Source organism: Myotis lucifugus, unplaced genomic scaffold (genome assembly GCF_000147115.1).
Source record: "Myotis lucifugus unplaced genomic scaffold, Myoluc2.0 scaffold_26, whole genome shotgun sequence".
Classification (NCBI taxonomy): Eukaryota; Metazoa; Chordata; class Mammalia; order Chiroptera; family Vespertilionidae; genus Myotis; species Myotis lucifugus.
Genome location: NW_005871074.1, coordinates 10,248,442 through 10,267,331, shown reverse-complemented (window position 1 = coordinate 10,267,331; position 18,890 = coordinate 10,248,442). Strand labels below are relative to the sequence as shown.

At 38.6% G+C, this 18,890-nt stretch overlaps 1 protein-coding gene across 2 annotated transcripts in view; it reads left to right on the top strand.

Annotated features, from left to right (window-relative positions):
* Window positions 1–18,890, top strand: part of ZMAT4 (zinc finger matrin-type 4) — a 321,014-nt gene that overhangs the window by 69,868 nt on the left and 232,256 nt on the right. The gene's annotated exons all lie outside the window — the stretch shown is intronic.

The following is an 18,890-nucleotide window of genomic DNA, read 5'->3' as shown; positions in this document are numbered from 1 at the left end:
CTCCTTCCACCTGGTGGCTGCTGCCCTAAATGTGTTTATCAGCTGAAAGACTTCCCCTGCAGAGTGATAACAAAGTTTTAAAGCCAAAATACTCTTGAAGGACATAATTCAGTGCCTTTGGCTCTTTAGGGTGGAAGAACAAATGGCTGCCTTTCCACACTTGATTGGGAAGAAAAGATGAGAGAAGAGAGGGTGGCCAGTGTCTGAGGAGGGAACAAGGGGCCATGCATGAAGAAAAGGGGAAGCTGGGCCCCCAGATGCCTAGTGCTGCCCAGGGCATGTTTGTTTTTTAAGAGAACATATACCAGTGGAAACGTGGTTTTTCTTTCTTTTTTTGTTTCTAAATTATATTTATTGGGGTGACCCTGATTAATAAGTTTATATGGTTGTAAGTGTACATTTTTATGATACATGATCTGTATATTGCATTGTGTTCCCACCACCAAAAGTCAAATCATCTTCCATCATCATATATTTGGTCCTCTTTTCCTTTTCTTATCCCCTTTTCCTCTTCCTTCTGGTAACCACCATACTGTTGTCTATGTCTGTGATTTTTGGTTTTATATCCCACATATGAGTGAAATCATGTGGTTCTTGGCTTTTCCTCACTGACTTATTTTGTTTTGCATAACATTCTCAAGGTCCATCTATGTTGTTGCAAATGGTTGTATTTTACTTTTCTTATGGTTGAGTAGTATTCCATTGTATATATGTACTACATTTTCTTTATCCAGTCCTCTATTCAAAAATACTTTGTTTCCATATCTTGGCCACTGTGAATAATGCTGCAATGAAAATAGAGGTGCATATATCTTTACAAATAAATGTTTTCAAAATTTTTGGGTAAGTACCCAGAAGAGGGATTGCTGGGTCACATGGTAACTCTATCTTATTGTTTGAAGAACCTCCATGCTGTTTTCCATGGTGGCTGTTCCAGTTTATATTCCCACCAGCGGTGAATGAGGACTCCCTTTTCTTCACAACCTCTCTAGCACTTGTTATTACTTGTCTTATTGATAATAGCCATTCTAACAGGTTTGAAGCGGTATCTCATTATAGTTTTGATCTGCATTTCCCTAATAGCTAGTGAGGTTGAGCATCTTTTCATATATCTGTTGGCCATTTGTATGTCTTCTTGGGGAAAGTCTCAGTTCAAGTCTTTTGCCATTTTTTAATAGGATTGTTTGTTTGGTGTTGTAGAAATTCTTTATATATTTTGGATATTAATCCTTTGTCAGATTTGTTTGCAAATTCTTCTCCCATTAGGTTGGTTGCCTTTTTGTTTTGTTGGCAGTTTCTTTTGCTGTGTAGGAGCTTTTTAATTTGATATAGTCCCACTCATTTATTTTTGCCTTACTCCCTTTGCCTTTAGGGTCAAATTCATAAAAACTTATCTAAGACCAAGGTCCATAGACTAGTACCTATGTTTTCTTCTATGTCATTTATTGTTTCAGATCTTATATTTAGGTCTTTGATCCATTTTGAGTTCATTTTTATACGTGGGGACAAACTATAGTCTAGTTTTTTTTTTATTATTTTTGCATGTGGCTTTCCAACTTTCCCAGAACCATTTAGTTTTCAAGTGTAATAATTTGTATGTAATTTTAGATTGGACAGCTTAGCCAGAAATTTTCATTTTGTCTGATGAGTCTGACAAATGCTAGTTGTCACTGTCACTCATAAAACTCATCTGAGCCTCAGAATCCTCTGTGCACAATAAAAAAATAATAATAATAACATGCACATTTACAAACCCAGAATCACAATAAGCTGACCCTATGTACCCCTCAGGGTTTTGTGGCAATCCAATGAGGCCTATTGAAAGAGTATTTGTGCAAATGCTTTGGAAGCTATAAAGTGTGCCACACATGCAAAATTATATTGTTTTTCATTATTAACTCTGTTGTAGTAATATTTTGTTGAAGACAAATAAAACTTGGTCTTCGGAGAAAACTAAAAATGTAGCATCTATGAAAAAAGCATATTCTTTTGTCAATAGGCAATTGAATGTTAGAAGTAAATGTGTATTTTAAAGAATTGTATAATATGGAAGATATACATCTTTTGAAATTAAGAACTTCCTAATTTCTGTGGATATTGCTTTATAAACACACATGGTTTTATTCTTTTGATTTCCCCCAATTAAGCAAAATCGGGGAATTTGTCTTTTCTTTGAAATTCCATAGCTTCTTTAATAGCCCTTTATGTTCTCCCTTTACTAGACATTTTATGTTCATTTTTAATCATTTCACTAGATTCTTGAGTACAGAAACAGAATCTTATTCATTTGATCTTCTGTAATTCCTGGAACTGTGCCTGTATATCATAGATGCACAGTCAGTGTTTGTTTATAAAAATATCCTGGTGACAATGTCCAGCCCTGCTTTGTCATTCCCTGAGCTAAAAAAGTAATGTCAGAAAATTGAAGAAATTAAAAATATTTTTTAAAAGGAAAAATATTTTAGCTGCTCAGTGAAGGGTTTAGTTATTTGAACTCAAGTTTTCTTGACACCACACCGTACTCTTGTAATTGTTTAGAGGATGTGTTAGTATTTGTTTCATGTAGCATGGATGAGAAAAAGAAAAGAAAGCAATTATAATAGATCTGCAATTAACAATGTTACACATCATTAAAACAACATTAAATGCATTCCCATTAACCATGGATGGGAACTCTGAATGATGTTTCACTCCCCGCCTCCAGGCAGAGGTGAGGCACTTCCTTCAGTGAGAAATGGCTTGTGTGTTCTTTCTGCAAAGCTGCCTTGCATGTGCAAAGGGCACAGTCAGGACTTGGCCACCTCATGGGATGCAGCTGGTCTTCCAGTTTCAGTTAGGAGACTTCCCAGGACTTCTTCATCTCTAAAAGGATGGCTTTCATTAGGTAATTTTAAAGGCCATTTGAGAACTGACACTCTAGTCTATTAATCTCTCCCCTCCCTTCACCACATTCTCTCTGCTGAAATTGCATATAGAGTGGGTCTCTATGAGTCCAAAGTCCCACTCAAATCACTGAAAATGGCATACTTATTCTCAATGTTCTATCACCGATGTATTGCTTTAGAATGATTTTATTCTTCAGTTCAACCACATAATATTCCTAGCTTCCCTATGGAGCAAATCATTGACAAACCACTGTGTACTTTCTGCGTGTCCAGAACTATTAGTGCTAGTTATGACAGGGGATTCTCATACTATTTCTGTATGAGACATAGTCTCTGCCCACAAGAAGATCATAAATTCATTAGAAGGAAAAGCCATGAATAAGTCAGTGTGGTATCAATATGTGTGTGATACTGAGAACATAATCTATAGAATTCTGCTGCCTGCTGATTTACTTTATTATAAACAGAATGTTAGTTCTTCTGCCCATTTGGCTTTCTGATATATACTACATTGTGCTGATTCAAAAAAGTGAGTCATTACCAAGAGCTATTATGGTCAAGAAAGATTTGTGGGGAATGTCATGAATTTTCTAGGCCTGTGGGGAATGTCATGAATTTTCTAGGCCTCAATGGATGGGTTAAGTATAGGGGTTGCTGGAATGAGAGGTGTTGGTATCTCCAAGAAACACTGAGGAGGCTTGGTTGTCGGGACTGGAGGATTTGTATAGGGAAGGGAGGGAGTTGGAGCATGTATATGTAGGGTGGGTCAGAGCATAAAGAGGAGGGGTGTTTGGATTCTTGTGAGTTTCTTAGGCATTTGGGAGCATCCTATATAATAAAAGGGTAATATGCAAATTGACTGAATGGTGGAACTACCGGTTGCTATGACATGCCCTGATCACCAGGGGGCAGACGCTCAATGCAGGAGCAGCCCCCTGGTGGTCAGTGCTCTCCCACAGGGGGAGCGCCACTCAGCCAGAAGCCCAGAAGCTGGGCTCATGGCTGGCGAGCACAGAAGTGGTGGCAGGAGCCTCTCTTGCCTCCATGGCAGTGCTAAGGATGTCCAACGGACATTCCCTGGAGGGTTCTCAGACTGTGAGGGCTCCCGGACTGCGAGAGGGTGCAGGCCAGGCTGAGGGACCCCCACAAATGCATGGATCTTGTGCACTGGGCCTCTAGTAAGAGTATAATTGAGCATTTCTGAATGATAGTCCATTGTTTGTGGTCTAGGTGTATTGTGAAAAGAACATCTTTTGATATGACCGGTGCCATGAGACTAGTGTGTCAGTCCTCCAGAGCAGGAGAGAAAAACACAGCAGATGGGTTAATGGCTAATAGCTGCATGCCCCATTTAAAAGGCTGAACCTTTGTATAGGACAGAAAAACATAATATATATCTAATGGACCAAACCCTTTCATGCTATACTTTAAAAATCTCTTTTTGCATATAAAGTACTGAGATGAAAAAAAAAAAGGGAAATGTCAGGCATTATTATTTTTCTTACTTGCTAAGCATTACTAACATGTTAATGTTTTGGTGGAAACTATAATTAGATGTTACCTCTGCTCACTGGATGAATAGTCTGAATTTATAAAACAAGTAGACAGAAACACAGAGGGGAAGAGCAGGCTTTCAAATAAGAGTGCCTGGGTCTGGCCGGTGTGGCTCAGTGGTTGAGTAGTGACCCATTGACCCATGAACCAGGTGGTCACCAGTTTGATGCCTGGGTAGGGCACATGGCCAGGTTGCAGGCTCGATTTCCAGTAGGGGTGTGCAGGAGGCATCCCATTGATGTTTCTCTCTCATTGAGGTTTCTCTCTATATATCCTTTTCCTTCTTCTCTCTCTAAAATAAATAAAACATATTTTAAAAAAAGAATGTCTGAATGTTATAGAGGTTAGGCAGTGAGGCCACTTGAGTAGTTTGCTGTAGTTTCAAGTGCTAAAGAATAATTTTTGCAAAGGGAAAGAGTTGATTGCATGAATGAAGGAGTGACTTTTTGGCATGTAGGAAGAAGAGGATTTGTACAGGGAAGACCATGCGAAATGAAACCAAATGACGGAAATTTTTTACTTATTTTATTTTATTTCTTTCAGTGAAGAAGGAAGCAGGTGAATGAGCAGATCTAGAAGGAAAGAGAAAACTCTTGTTAGGCAGGCCCAATGAAGGCAGCCATAAATGTGCCCGCCCCTTCTGCTTACCCCTTTCTTGTAAACCTTAATATCCCTTGTGTTGCTGTGCCATGTGTGGAATTAATTGTTCCTTGTGAAATCAGTGGCTCAGTTTTCCTGGCACCTCCGAAAAAGATAGTAAGCTTCCTGAGGGCAGAGAGGAGTCATGCATTGAGTTTTTTCACTTATTTCCACAGCACCCACCACAGAATTTTGCCCATGGTTGTTGCTCATTGACACTTGGAGGTTTATGAAGAGGCTGGGGATGGGACCAGAGGAGGAAAGCAGTGGGTCAAGTTTAATGGGAGCATTGATGGGCCAGAAGATGCATTGGTATACATTAGGAGTCAATCTGTGCTTGGGAGCTGACCTTCAAGGTATAAGTGATGGTTTTGTAGTTATTGGAAAGGCAGTTCTCTAAACTGGTGAGAAATCCTTCCCACATATCTGAATCTTGAAGTAATGTCAATCCTGGTAAATGAAGCTCATTAGCTCTCCAGGGAATGGCAGACTCCAGTATCGGTCATCCTTCAGCAGCAAGCACATTGGTCCTACTGAGCTAGGTTTTCCTCTTTCACTTGTTTTGACTGCCTTCCAAAAGAACGTTAGCCTTACCCAGCTTTCTTTTTAATCCAGGAGAATAGCCAAAGTGCATGCTCTGGTCTCTTTAATAATAGACGGGGCATAAGTACATTGTGGGTAGAGACAAGGTGAAAATTCAGTGTGCTGATTAAACATGTGCTGATGAAAGTGTCATAACTTTCTGGTACTTGAATGCCTCAAATGTCTTCTTTCCCTTGGTCTTGCACACCTTCCTCTCAACTTTGCATTTTCTTTTTCTTTTTTCTAACTGACTGAGTAAGCATGTAGGCTGTACACCTCCTTTCCCATGTATGAGATTTGTGTTTATAAACACAATTTGTGTTTCTGCAGCTCATTAGTCCTGCCAGGGACTACATTAAATGGACTTGAGCACTGTCATGGCTCATTGGGTCCACACCTATCCTGGGTATAGCAGGCATGTGCTACTGGAGATGCAAGTATTAACTGGGTGAGAACAATAACAGATCTTTATAGCAGGATTCCTGTGATGATAGCTTCTTTGCACTGTACAGTAAGAATTGCTGTTTTAGTATTTTTAAATCTCTTATAGCCCGGCCAGTGTGGGTCAGTAGTTGAGCGTCGAACCATGCACCAAGAGGTCACCAGTTTTATTCCAGGTCAAGGCACATGCCCGAGTTGCAGGCTTGAATCCCCAGGAGGCAGCTGATTGACATTTCTCTTTCTCTCTCCGTCTCCATTCCTCTCTCTCTAAAAATCAATAAAAACATATTTAAAAAAAATCTCTTGCAGTTATGACATGCCTAACTTCTTCCAGATGCTATTAATATAATTATTGGTGCATTTGTCCAGCCTAAAGCAATTCTTGTTACCATTCATAATGTCAGAGGACTCCAATCTATTTCTAGTTGGTCTGAAGGTTGTGGGTTATTGGTAAGCTGATTAACAATCTATTTCTGATTGCCTCTGTTTCTAGATCATTTCATTAAAGAATCGAGCATCTATAAAATTTTGAACTCTTCTTAAATGTTGTGTTGTTTTATTTTAGCAGGTCTATTCATTTTACCTTTTATCAACTATAATTAGTCAAAATAGTTCATTGCAACACATAAATAAATGGTTCATAGAGAGGTTTCAGTGAAATAAATAACAGTAAGCTGAAGAACACATTCAACTTGAGACAATATACACTTTGGCTAAGAGCATTTGTCAGGTGCTGTGTGTGTTCAATGCTCATTGATTATGAGTGGGTAGAGTATGCTCTGTGTCATGATTTCTCATTTGCTGAGAACAAATTATGTTTTTCACTGGATTTTTAGGAGCCAGGCCAAATATTTCCCTTGGCTAGAATTCAGTCACATAGTCCCACCTAACTGCAGGGGAAGTTGGGAAATGTGTGGGAAAATGAAATGGGTTAAACAAACACATAGGATCATTTCTGCCACCATCTATCCCTCTAGTCACCAAACACCCATTTCATTTTTTCTTCAACCCATAGGGTGCGCACATCCACTCTCCAAGGGACAACGTCAAGTTTTACCCACTCACTAATGTGGATGTGATTCCTTTTGGTTCAGCAACCTATGAACAAAAGAGAAAGATCGCCTCTCCTCCCCGTACACTTTAGATCAGTAGTGGTAACATTTCCCATTCAGAGAAAGGAAGACAAGAAGACACAGAGTAATCACTGACTCATAGCAAATTTGGCATCCTGTAGGGCACCCATTGCGAAGATGATCTTTCCTGAAAGTCAGAGAAGTTCCCCCAATAGGTTCCGATCTTCCTCTCTGGGAAGGACTTCCTTGTGTATTTTTCTCAGTGAGCCCTGGCTCAGCCCTCCAGCTGTACACATTTATTGTGCTTCCTTGTCCACTCTCCTCCTTGCCGCATCTGAAATGGATCTTGGGCCCTGGGCTGCCAGCATTTATAGCCCACTTCCTGCCCGAGATTGATTTAAGACTGGCTGCATATTCATGCTTTTCTAATTCAAGAGCATAACTGCTTTAGTAATATAATTCTTTCAACAAGATAGAAGGCTTTTGATTAATTTTTTTTTCAGAAAGCACCATTATGTCATAACCATGCAGTTCTTTCCTAGACACACTTTCAAGGCTGTTTATTTTATTGCTTCCTTACCTCTGTGCCCCATTCTATTTTTCAGTTTAATGGTGGCCTCCTTGAGGTTATCTAAAAGTAGGTGGAAGGACCACATCATTAATCTAAATTTTGCCAAAGGCCTGAGCTACAATGTTTAGCTGAAAAGTCTCACTGTGTCTTCAAGTTACAATGTCCTTTAAAATGACATCTCTTACGTGTTGGTGACTGGAAGCTACTGGCACATTGACTTTTCCAACTCTCTAAGACCCAGATTTCTGGAATAACTATTTTGTTTTATTGTCCTCTGCTAATGTGCCAGTGACACATTATAGTTCTTTGATTCTTTCATTTAAAAAACTGAACAAACATCACCGACAGATAATGAATAACAAAAAAACATGCATCCGTGTTTTCTTTTTTTCCCATCCTTTTTAAAGCTCTTTTAAGAACCATAGCCATCACCTTCCACAGAATCATCCAGTTCCAGAACTATAAGCTCAGAAGGCAGGCGATCCATTTTCCATAGTATTATAGGCAATAGTTTTGCCAGTATTTTGCCATCTTGTAGCCTGGATCTGCTCTATGTGTACCCTCCCTATTCACTATCCATCTACTAAGCTAGTGTTAAATATTCAGGTTTTATGTTATGGGAGAACCCCAATTTCTAAGACAAAGTAGGATAACTGGTAACAAACAGTCTCAACGTTTTAGAAATAAAAATAAGAGAAATAAAAATTTATTTCTTGCTCATAGTATAGCCCATTGTGAGTTAGCAGAGGGGGATTTTGTGCCGCATAATTCTTTAAGACTCAAGCTGACAGAGGCTCCCCCGTCTTTGCTCCTGACATTGCTGTGAGTATTAAAATCTAGTCGGTCCCTGGAAGACTGACAGGTGATGTGGGTGATCATGCAGGACATTTTAGGGGCCAGACCTGGAAGTGGCAACATTTTATCCACCCACATTCCATTGACCAGAACTAATCACATGTTTTCTTCTTACTGTAGGAAAGGCTGGGAAATGTGGCTTGGCTGGGTGCCTAGGAGGTTGGTGCCCAACAGGTTTGGTGAGCACACAGCATTGTCTCTGTGCACCGGCCGTGTGTGACACTGCAGGGGCCATGGCAATTAGGACCTGCTTTGGGGATGATGAAGATGAGGAGCTGGGCTGGAGAAGAAAGAGAAAGACAGGTGATTCCCAGAGGGAGTAGTCTTGGCAAATGAACCTTAAAACAACTTTGGAAATCAAGTGTCTGGACTACCGCGAAGTTGATGCCTATTTCATTACAGTGCCATAGAGGGACATGACATGTAAGGGATATATGCTATCAAATTGGGGTTTTCTCTTTTTCCGAGACTTAATTGGTGAAGCACAAAGATTCCAGTTGGAGCTGGGAGCCCGCATACTAAGTGGCGTGTCTGGTTTGCGGGTTCCTTCTCTGTGCTGATTCTTTTGGCCCTGCCTTTGCATCTCTCAGGCCTTGAGCTCTGTGGCTGTTGGGTGGTGAATAGCCTGCTTGCTCCTCCCTCAGACGGTCCAAGAGCAACGTCTGAGTGGCCCTCCACCTGCGAGCTGTGTTTGAGGACATGTCTTTGGTATCAGGGTCTTTGAAAGATGGATGTCTGAGAGAAATGTCTCTTTGATCTCCCTTGCAAGAGCTTTCCTGAGAGGCCGGTTCATTACAGGCACTTGATTCTCTGATCATGTTTCCTGCTTCGCTTTAGCCACCAAGTTCATGGCCATGTCCAGCTACTAGAGAGGATTCTGTGTACACACTTATCCTATTCACTTTACCTCTGGATTTTACTTACCTCCCCTTGTTTTATTTTAAATTTGTTATCTCTCAATTATTTATTTTATTCTTTTGCATTAGATGTAGATACATTCTGATATCTTTCTAAAGTCTTAGAACAGCGGTTCTCAACCTGTGGGTCGCGACCCCCTTTGGGGGTCGAACGACCCTTTCACAGGGTTCGCCTAAGACCATCGGAAAACACATATATAATTACATATTGTTTTTGTGATTAATCACTATGCTTTAATTATGTTCAATTTGTAACAGTGAAAATACATCCTGCATATCAGATATTTACATTACGATTCATAACCGTAGCAAAACTACAGTTATGAAGTAGCAACGAAAATAATTTTATAGTTGGGGGTCACCACTACATGAGGAACTGTATTAAAGGGTCACGGCATTAGGAAGGTTGAGAACTACTGCCTTAGAAGAAAATAGTGGGGTATAAATGTAAACTATTTAATCCTTTTATTTTAACAATTTTTGAAGAGGCAGTAAATTTATATGATTCAAAATTCAAAAAGTATAAAACAATGTACACTTTGTATATTCCCACCAATTCTTGTTTCTCAGATACCCAGTTCTCCTTCTCAGGTGAAATTCATGTTTGAAATAGTCTCTGCATATAGATGCAATTTAATTTTTTCGTTAACATATTTTTCACAAATGGAGACAGCTATGCCCTCCATTTTTATTTAATTGTGGTGTAGATTGTCATTATACGAATGTATCATAATTTATAAAGGCATATTTATTGAGTTGACCCATAACTTCTTGGTAGCCTTGATAAAACTCTGGTAGAAAAAAGACTTTTCCCCTGTGAACACTTGTTTGGTGAAGCACACTTCATTTGCATTTCAGATCCCCGCCTGTCCTGATGGATGATTGACAGTGACCATTTTTCTTCCAGCTCTCCATTACCAGCATCCACTTGGAAACATATGCATTTCTGGCCTCGCAGTTACTGAGCCATCTGGGCTTGTTGATTTTTTTAAGATATTAGCACACAGGGATTCTTAAAAGCTAATGACCTAAGTAGTGGGTTTGTGTTCATCTAAGCCATGTGTCTTTGCCTACGTGTCTTCTGATGTTTGGAGAAGGTGTTGAGGACAGTGTGTTCTTCCCCTTTGTGATTTGAAAATTGAGTTGGTTTCTTTAGGCTTTTCCTGAGATGATTTAATTTTGAGTAGAATTTTTCTGACTTGGAATTCCATCAGTTTCCCTGAGGACCACATAAAGAAATAATTGCACCTAATCAGGAAGTCCCCATGTGTCCCCTCCTGTGCCTAAGCTCCATGCCCAGCCCTTCAGCTCCCTTAGGCCTCTAGGATGGTCTTTGGCAACACTGTGCCAGCTGCTTGACAGGCTCTTATGTCCTCTCTCTACTAATTCAAATGTGGAAAGAGACCTTCTTTTTTTTACCTTGAAAAACCTACAGGCAGTTGGAAAGTTTTATATTTTACTAAGAAAATAGGAAACAGAGAACAAAATTCTTTTCTATCCCTGCCACACGTATTCCTCCTCCTGTTCTGGCCTTGTAGTCATGAACTTTGCCCCTGAACTGAGAAGTTTCCCTGTCTTCTGGTTCAAGAAACGAAGCCTACCCATTCCTGCCTTCATTAGTTCCTTGTAGCTATTAACTTATTGTTAATAAGGCTATTTTCTGAAAATGAAGCTTCTCTAGGTTTGGCCCTAAATAGTGCACCTTATTTTACTGCCCCATTTTCTGTGGCCCTAAAGCCAAGCCTCCGTGTTTAATGTGGGGAGCCCGACAGGGTACCATCACTTGCTGTAAAGCAGAGGTGAGGCCTCGAAATCATTTGGTCTGGCCCTTCCAAGGCATTAGGAGTGAGTTAATTAAATGTTTGACTAACTATGGCAGGCTAACTTTTAAGTTGAGAATTTTGCATGGCCCGTGAATGATGTTATGAATATCCAAATGGCCCTGGGCAGAATAAAGTTTCCCCACCCCTGATGTAAAGCTCAAAGCAACATGTTCTTTTTCCACTTCATGGAAAAGTTCATTTTTTTTTGGATCACCTGCTAAATTTCTCATCCCCGCTTAGCTTATCCTCAGAGCAGGCAGAGCAGGCAGAGCAGGCAGAGCAGGCCTGAGTTATGAAAAGAGCTTTGGGTGTGTGTACTCCAGGTCAGAAGGCCTGGGTGATAAAGTACAATCTTAGCTAAGTCACTCACCCCATTCCAGAGTTTAGTTCTTCCTTCTATAACATGAGAAGGTTGGGGTCTTCTTTCCATTTATCCCTACTCCTCATGCTCATCCTGTCTGCATCCTCACAGGTAAACATTTATTATTTCTATACAGTTCTTTAACGTGTATTGCTTTGTGGACATGTATATTTTAAAATAATTTTTAGTTTAGTCTAGTTTTAGACTCACAGAAAAGTTACAAACATAGAACAGCATTTCTAAGTACCCTGACCCAGTTTCCCCTACTGTTCACATCTTGCAATAGTATGGTACATTTGTCAGAGCTAATGGACCAACATTGATACATTGTTATATAACATACATTTTAAAGGGTGATGCTTGTATTGTACTCAGATTTCCTTAATGCTACCAAATGTCCTTTTCTGTTTGAGGTTCCCACCCAGGATTCCACACTACATTTAGCCATTAGGTCTCCTGAGGCTCCTTTGTGACAGTTCCTTAGACTTTCCTTGTCTTTGATGACATTGAAAAAATTTGAGGATTACTGGTCAGGTATTTAGTAGGCCCCAATGGAGATTTGTTTGATTTTTAAATTATTAGGCTGGGCTTATGCATTCTTGGAGGGGAAGATCACAGAGCTAAAGTGCTATACTGGTCACATCATATCAAGGGTACTGTTCTCAACATGATCAATCATTGATGACGTTGACCGATCCTGATCTTCTAGATCCGTGGTTCTCAACCTTCCTAATGCCGTGACCCTTTAATACAGTTCCTCATGTTGTGGTGACCCCCAATTTCATTGTTACAAATTGAACATAATTAAAGCATAGTGATTAATCACAAAAATAATATGTAATTATATATGTGTTTTCCGATGGTCTTAGGCGACCCCCGTGAAAGGGTCGTTTGACCCTCAAAGGGGTCACGACCCACAGGTTGAGAACCACTGTGCTAGATAGTGTTTGCCAGGTTTCTCCACTGCAAATGTACATTTCTTGCCTTTCCATATTGTGCTCTTTGGAAGGCAGTCATTATGCAAAGAGTAGGCATGTAACTTTAATGTGTATAAATGGTGGTGTGATGTGAGTCTCATTCTTATCTTGCTATTTCATTCAGCAGTATGTTTCTAAGAACCATCCTACACCTGAATCTAATCTCTTGCTTCCAAAATGCTGCACAACCTTCCATGGTGAGCATCTGTCATACTTTGATTTTTTCCATCACTTCAGGGTTGGATATTTAGATTGCTTCCAGCGCCCGACTAACCAAAGCAGTGCTGTGACAAATATCCTTAAACATGTTTCCTAAAGAACCTGTGTGAGGATTTACATAAGATGGGTATACACACGAGAGTGGAACTTGTACATCATAAGCCAAATTAATTTGACTAAGCCTTGCTCAGAAGAGGGTTGGTACATGAGGATGCCATAACCATAGCTCTACCAATATATGCCTTTGTTCATCTTTCTCATTTTTTTCTAATCTAGCTGATATTGATATCTTGTTATTTCTTGAACTAGAGGCCTGGTGCACAAATTCATGCACCACTGGGGTTCCTTGGCCTAGCCTGCGGGATTGGGCTGAAACCAGCTCTCTGACATCCTCCAAGAGGTCCTGGATTGTGAGAGGGTGCAGGCCAGGCCAAGGGACCCCACCGGTGCATGATCAGGGGCTGAAGAGGGGCACAGGAGGTTGGCCAGTAGGGGAGGGACGGCAGGAGAGCTCCAGGGCATGTCTGGCCCATCTCACTCAGTCCCGATCGGCCGAACCCCAGCAGCAAGCTAACCTACCAGTCGGAGAGTCTGCCCCTGGTGGCCAGTGCACATCATAGTGAGCGGTTGAGCGGCCTTAGCATGTCATTAGCATATTAAACTTTGATTGGTTGAATAGAAGACCAGATGACTGGACACTTAGCATATTAGGCTTTTATTATATAGAAAGGGTTATTATTAAGGTTTAGACAACATTTTTAATACTTACCCTTTTTAAAAATATATATATATTATTGATTTTTTACAGAGAGGAAGGGAGAAGGATAGAGAGTTAGAAACATTAATGAGAGACATCAATCAGCTGCCTCCTGCACACTCCCTACTGGGGATGTGCCTGCAACCAAGGTACATGCCCTTGACCGGAATCGAACCTGGGACCCTTGAGTCCGCAGGCTGACACTCTATCCACTGAGCCAAGCCAGTTAGGGCAATATTTACCCTTTTGTTTTCCTTTTCCTTTTGGTGATTCCTGCTCATGTCCTTTGTCTCTTTCTATTCTCCTATTTTCCTTTTTGATTTCTTTATATATTCTTTGTCAGATTTAGACATTGGAAATATCTTCTCCCATTCCATCATCTTCTTATTAATCTGTTCATGATGGCCTTTGATAATTTTATTTTTAAATTTGTTAATTTTATGTAATAAATTTAATAAACTTTGCCTTACAATATTAAGAATTCCTTCCCATTGATCAAAAAAATTAAATATACTAGATTTTATTAATTTAATACTTGTGATTATCTTTTACTCTGCTTGCAATTTATGTGTATATATTTATAAGGTAGGAACCACTTAGATTTTCCTCCATAGAGTTTTCCTACCACCATCTAGAATCCATTGTTTCCCCATAATTTGTGGTGTCATGTTTATCATATGTTAATTTTCCACATCTACTTGACTCTGAATCAGTCTGTTTTTATTGTGTTCCATGACTCTTATGTCTTTACCTGTCCATACTTTGTTTATTACCAGGCCTTGGTGTTATATTTTAATATGTGAGAATGACAAGTCACATATCTTTCCTGTTCTATTGCAGAGTTGACTTAGCTATTTGTACAGTGTATACTTTTGTTCTTCATAAAGATACTTGAATCCATTAACAAATGTAGTTGAAATTTTATTGGAATTTCATTAAATTTAAGAATTAACCTGAAGAGAATTGATATCTTTATAGTACCAAGTCATCTTATTCCAAAGCAGGGATATCTATCCATGTATTCAATGCTAACCCAATTTCTACATTAAATTTCATGAAAGTGTAATTTAATAAACATAAAACACATGAGCACAAATATAATTTCTGTATAATTTAGTTTTTAATGATATATTTCTTTCTTTCTATTCTTTTACCAAGGTTTAATCATTACCCTTTAACTAAACCACAATCACATTGAGGACAAGGGCCATGGTTTTAGTTTCTTTCTTCTTCTGCACTATCTTTGAAACTTAGAGGGACATCATAAATAGCATTTTTTAAAAAAATAATTGATATTCAGAAAAAATCCTCTATTGAAGGTCATTTTCTCTGGCCTTCTCTTTTACATTTTAGTCTTCTTTTTCTCTCTCTCCTTACTGACTTGCTTGCCTCTTCCATCTGTTTTTCTTATTGCCTCCCCTGGGTGAAAATGCCTAATGTGGCCATGGAACGGTAGCTCATGCCTACCTTCATTTATCCAGTGAGGTTAAGCACTTTTCTTTTTTTTCCATGTGTTGCATTTCTTTTGGGGATGAGCAATGGAACTGAAAACGCAGCTGTGTCAATAAGTCAAGGTGAGTCTTCAGATTTATACAACTGCATTCCCAACCATTAGAAAGATGTTAACATTTATTGCCAAGCTGTTTCTTAAATATCCCATAATACGAAGCCAAAATATGCTATCTTTTTTTCCAATTTCACCCGTAAGCTGCATATTCATTACCACATTTTCTTTGCGAAGTGCTGTAACATTCTTTATTGAAACCTTTATTGTTTCAGGTGCTCCCATAGTAGCCTCCTTCCATCTAAAGAAGAAACACTCAACCATTATATTTTCTTAAAGGAAAGGAAAGTGTCACGGGGGATGTTATTTTGCTAATGACATGTCTAACCCCTGCCCAATGGGCTGTTACTGCCTTGCGTCTGCTTTCCAATCTATATAATTATGATGGTCCAGAGACATGATTTAACCTGCCCTCTATCAGATCCATATAATAGTAAGCTATATAATGAGGTTTTCCTAGTTTAAAAGCTCTTTTCATCTGTTATTGTTGCTGTGGAAAGAATCAATCAAATCAGTTTGCTTTGGGACTGTATGTGCTGTCAAGACAAGACCACGTTTGGAGGAAAAAATTAAAAGTCTAATGCTGAATAAGCTGAGGGCATTGAAAGAGCGTGGTACCCTTGGCTCTAGTACTTCAAGAAGCCAAGTGTCTTTGGGATGGCTTGGCATGCTCTGAGGTAAGACATCGGAGGGTGGTATTTATGAACTAATCAATATGCTGATTACATGGAGGAAGAAACAAAGTTTGAAGTTAATCTGATATCACTAGGTCTTCATGGCATTTTAAATTTTTATTAAAATGTTTTCTGAGTTAAAAAAAAGCAAAGTAATGTTTACCACATTAGCACATTTATTGTTTGCTCAGTAAAGCAGTCTTGTAGATAAAATATTAATGTGGCAGATACACATTCTCCATTTAATAAACATAAAGAGCCATGTTGGGGTTGGGTCATAGGGTCCAAGTGATCTCTTAAATCTTCGAAAAACATGGAACACCTAGAGTATGACTGCTTCACCACCACCTGGCATGCTCAGACTGTTAGGCTTAACTCCAGAATTCAAGAGGGTCTTATCTGGCCCTCTGGGGACATTCATCTGGAAAACTGCAAGTCTCTTCAGCTTATTTTTGTGACACTGGTCTATAGGAGGACACACTTGCTAGTGTTCTTATATTTGGGTCAGCCAAGTAGTACAGCATTCTCAGAGGTGGGTGACTTGCAGGTATTTCTGAGCATTTTCTTCCAAGTTAGGAGCATGGTGATGAACATCTCTGATGTTTGCCTGTATTTATTCTCCCAACATATTTTTGGAACATCTACACTGTGTAACTGCACCGTAATAGATGCATTGTTTTCCTTCTCTACAGGGAAACCTAGATGAAAAAGACAAAGATCTTGTACTCATTTAGGACAGGGAGTTAAGACAGGAGCAGAAATGACAACCATACAAATGAGAAGGGTGTAAGTAGCATTAGAGAAGCGTAGGTATGTGCTATTCATTACGGAGATTTAGGATGACGTAGTTAGAAAGAAAAATCAGTTTGACTTATTCTTCTCAATTCTTTTTTTTAAAAAACTATAAACAAAGTCATTTACTTTCTGTCACTGATGAATTTTGCAAGTCACAACATTATACATCAAACAAATGAAATACTTTAGAATAACGTGTAAATAGAAGCTCTAAATAGAGTTTTTGTGATTAAGATGGCATATACTTTTGTGTCTATGAATATTTTTCTGTCTTAATACCTTCCCTTTTCCACCCAGCTCTGCAATACCCTCCCCCTGAGAGCTGTCAGTCTGTTTTTATCTATGATTCTGTTTCTATTTTGTTAGTCTTTCTTGTTGATTAGATTCCACATATGAGTGAAATCATATGGTATTTATCTTTCTCTGACTGACTTATTTCACTTATCATAATGCTCCCCAGGTCCATCTATGCTGTTGCAAAGGGTAATGTTTTCTTCTTTTTTTATGGCCAAGTAGTATTCCATTGTGTAAATATACCACAGATTTTTTATCCACTCATCTACTGATGGACATTTCAGCTGCTTCCAAATCTTGGCTATTGTATATAAATGCTGCAATGAACATAGGGGTGCATATGTTCTTTTGGATTAGTGTTTTTGTTTCTTCAGATAAATTCCCATAAATGTAATTGCTGGGTCATAAGGCAGTTCCATTTTTTATTTTTTGAGGTAGCTCCATACTGCTTTCCACAGTGGCTGTACCAATCTGCATTCCCACCAACAAAGGTTCCCTTTTCTTAGCATCCTTGCCGACATTTGTTGGTTGTTGATTTATTAATGATAGCCATTATGACAGGTGTGAGGTGATATCTCATTATGGTTTTAATTTGCATTTCTCTGATGAGCAGCTTTTCAGATATCTATTCGTCATCTGTATTTCTCTTTGAATAAGTGTGTATTCAAATCCTTTGCCCTTTTTTAATTGAATTGCTTGTGTTTTTTTGATGTTGAGTTTTATAAGTTCTTCATAAATTTTGAATATTAACTTCTTATAAGATATATCATTGGGTAATATGTTCTCTTATTCAGTGGATTGTCTTTTCATTTTGTTGAGGGTTTCCTTTGCTGTGCAAAAACTTTTTAGTTTGATGTAGTCCCATTTGTTTTATTTTTCTTATGTTTTCCTTGCCTGAGGAGATGTATCAGAGAAAATATTGCTACTAGAGATGCCTGAGATTTACTGCCTATGTTTTCTTCTAGGAGTTTTATGATTTTGAATCTAGCATTAAGTCTTTAATTCATTTTGAGTTTATTCTTGTGTGTAATGTAAGAAGGTGGTCTAGTTTCATTTTTTTCATATATCTGTCCAATTTTCCCAGCACCATTTATTGAATAAACTACCTTTAACCAATTGTATATTCTTGCCTCCTTTGTCAAATATTAATTGCCCATTAAGGCATGGATTTTTTTCTGGGTTCTCTATTCTGCCCCATTGATCTATATGCCTGTTTTATGCCAGTATCATGCTGTTTTGATAACTATATCCTTGTTGTATAGTTTGATATCAGGTAGCATGATTCCTCCAACTTTGCTCTTTTTTGTCAAGATTGTTGTGACTATTTGTGGTCTTTTGTGGTTCCACATACATTTTTGGAATATTTGTTCTAGTTTTGTGAACTATGCCATTGATATATTGATAGGAATTGCATTGAATTTTTAGATTGCTTTTGGCAATATGGACATTTTAATGATGTTAATTATTCTGATGCATGAACACAGTATATGCTTTCACTTACTTGTATCTTCTTCAATTTCTTTCTTCAGTGTCTTATAATATTCCAAGTACAAATCTTTACATCCTTGGTTAAATTTATTCCTTATTCTTCTCAATTTAATAAAATTTGAGAATTAAAAAAAATGTCTTGCCTGGCCAGTGTGACTTAGTGGTTGAGCATTGATCAATGAACCAGAATGTCACAGTTTGATTCACAGTCAGGGCACATACCCAGGTTGTAAGCTTGATTCCCATTATGGGGCATGTAAGTTTGGAATGGTGTTTCTCAAAGTGTGTACATGAATGTAATCTTGAGATTCTAACAATTCTTTTAGACTTCAAAATTTTTAATGATAATTTTTAAAATTATAATTTTAATGATAATACACATATTTTGCCAGGTGTAAAGAGGAAACAGTGCCCTTTTCCA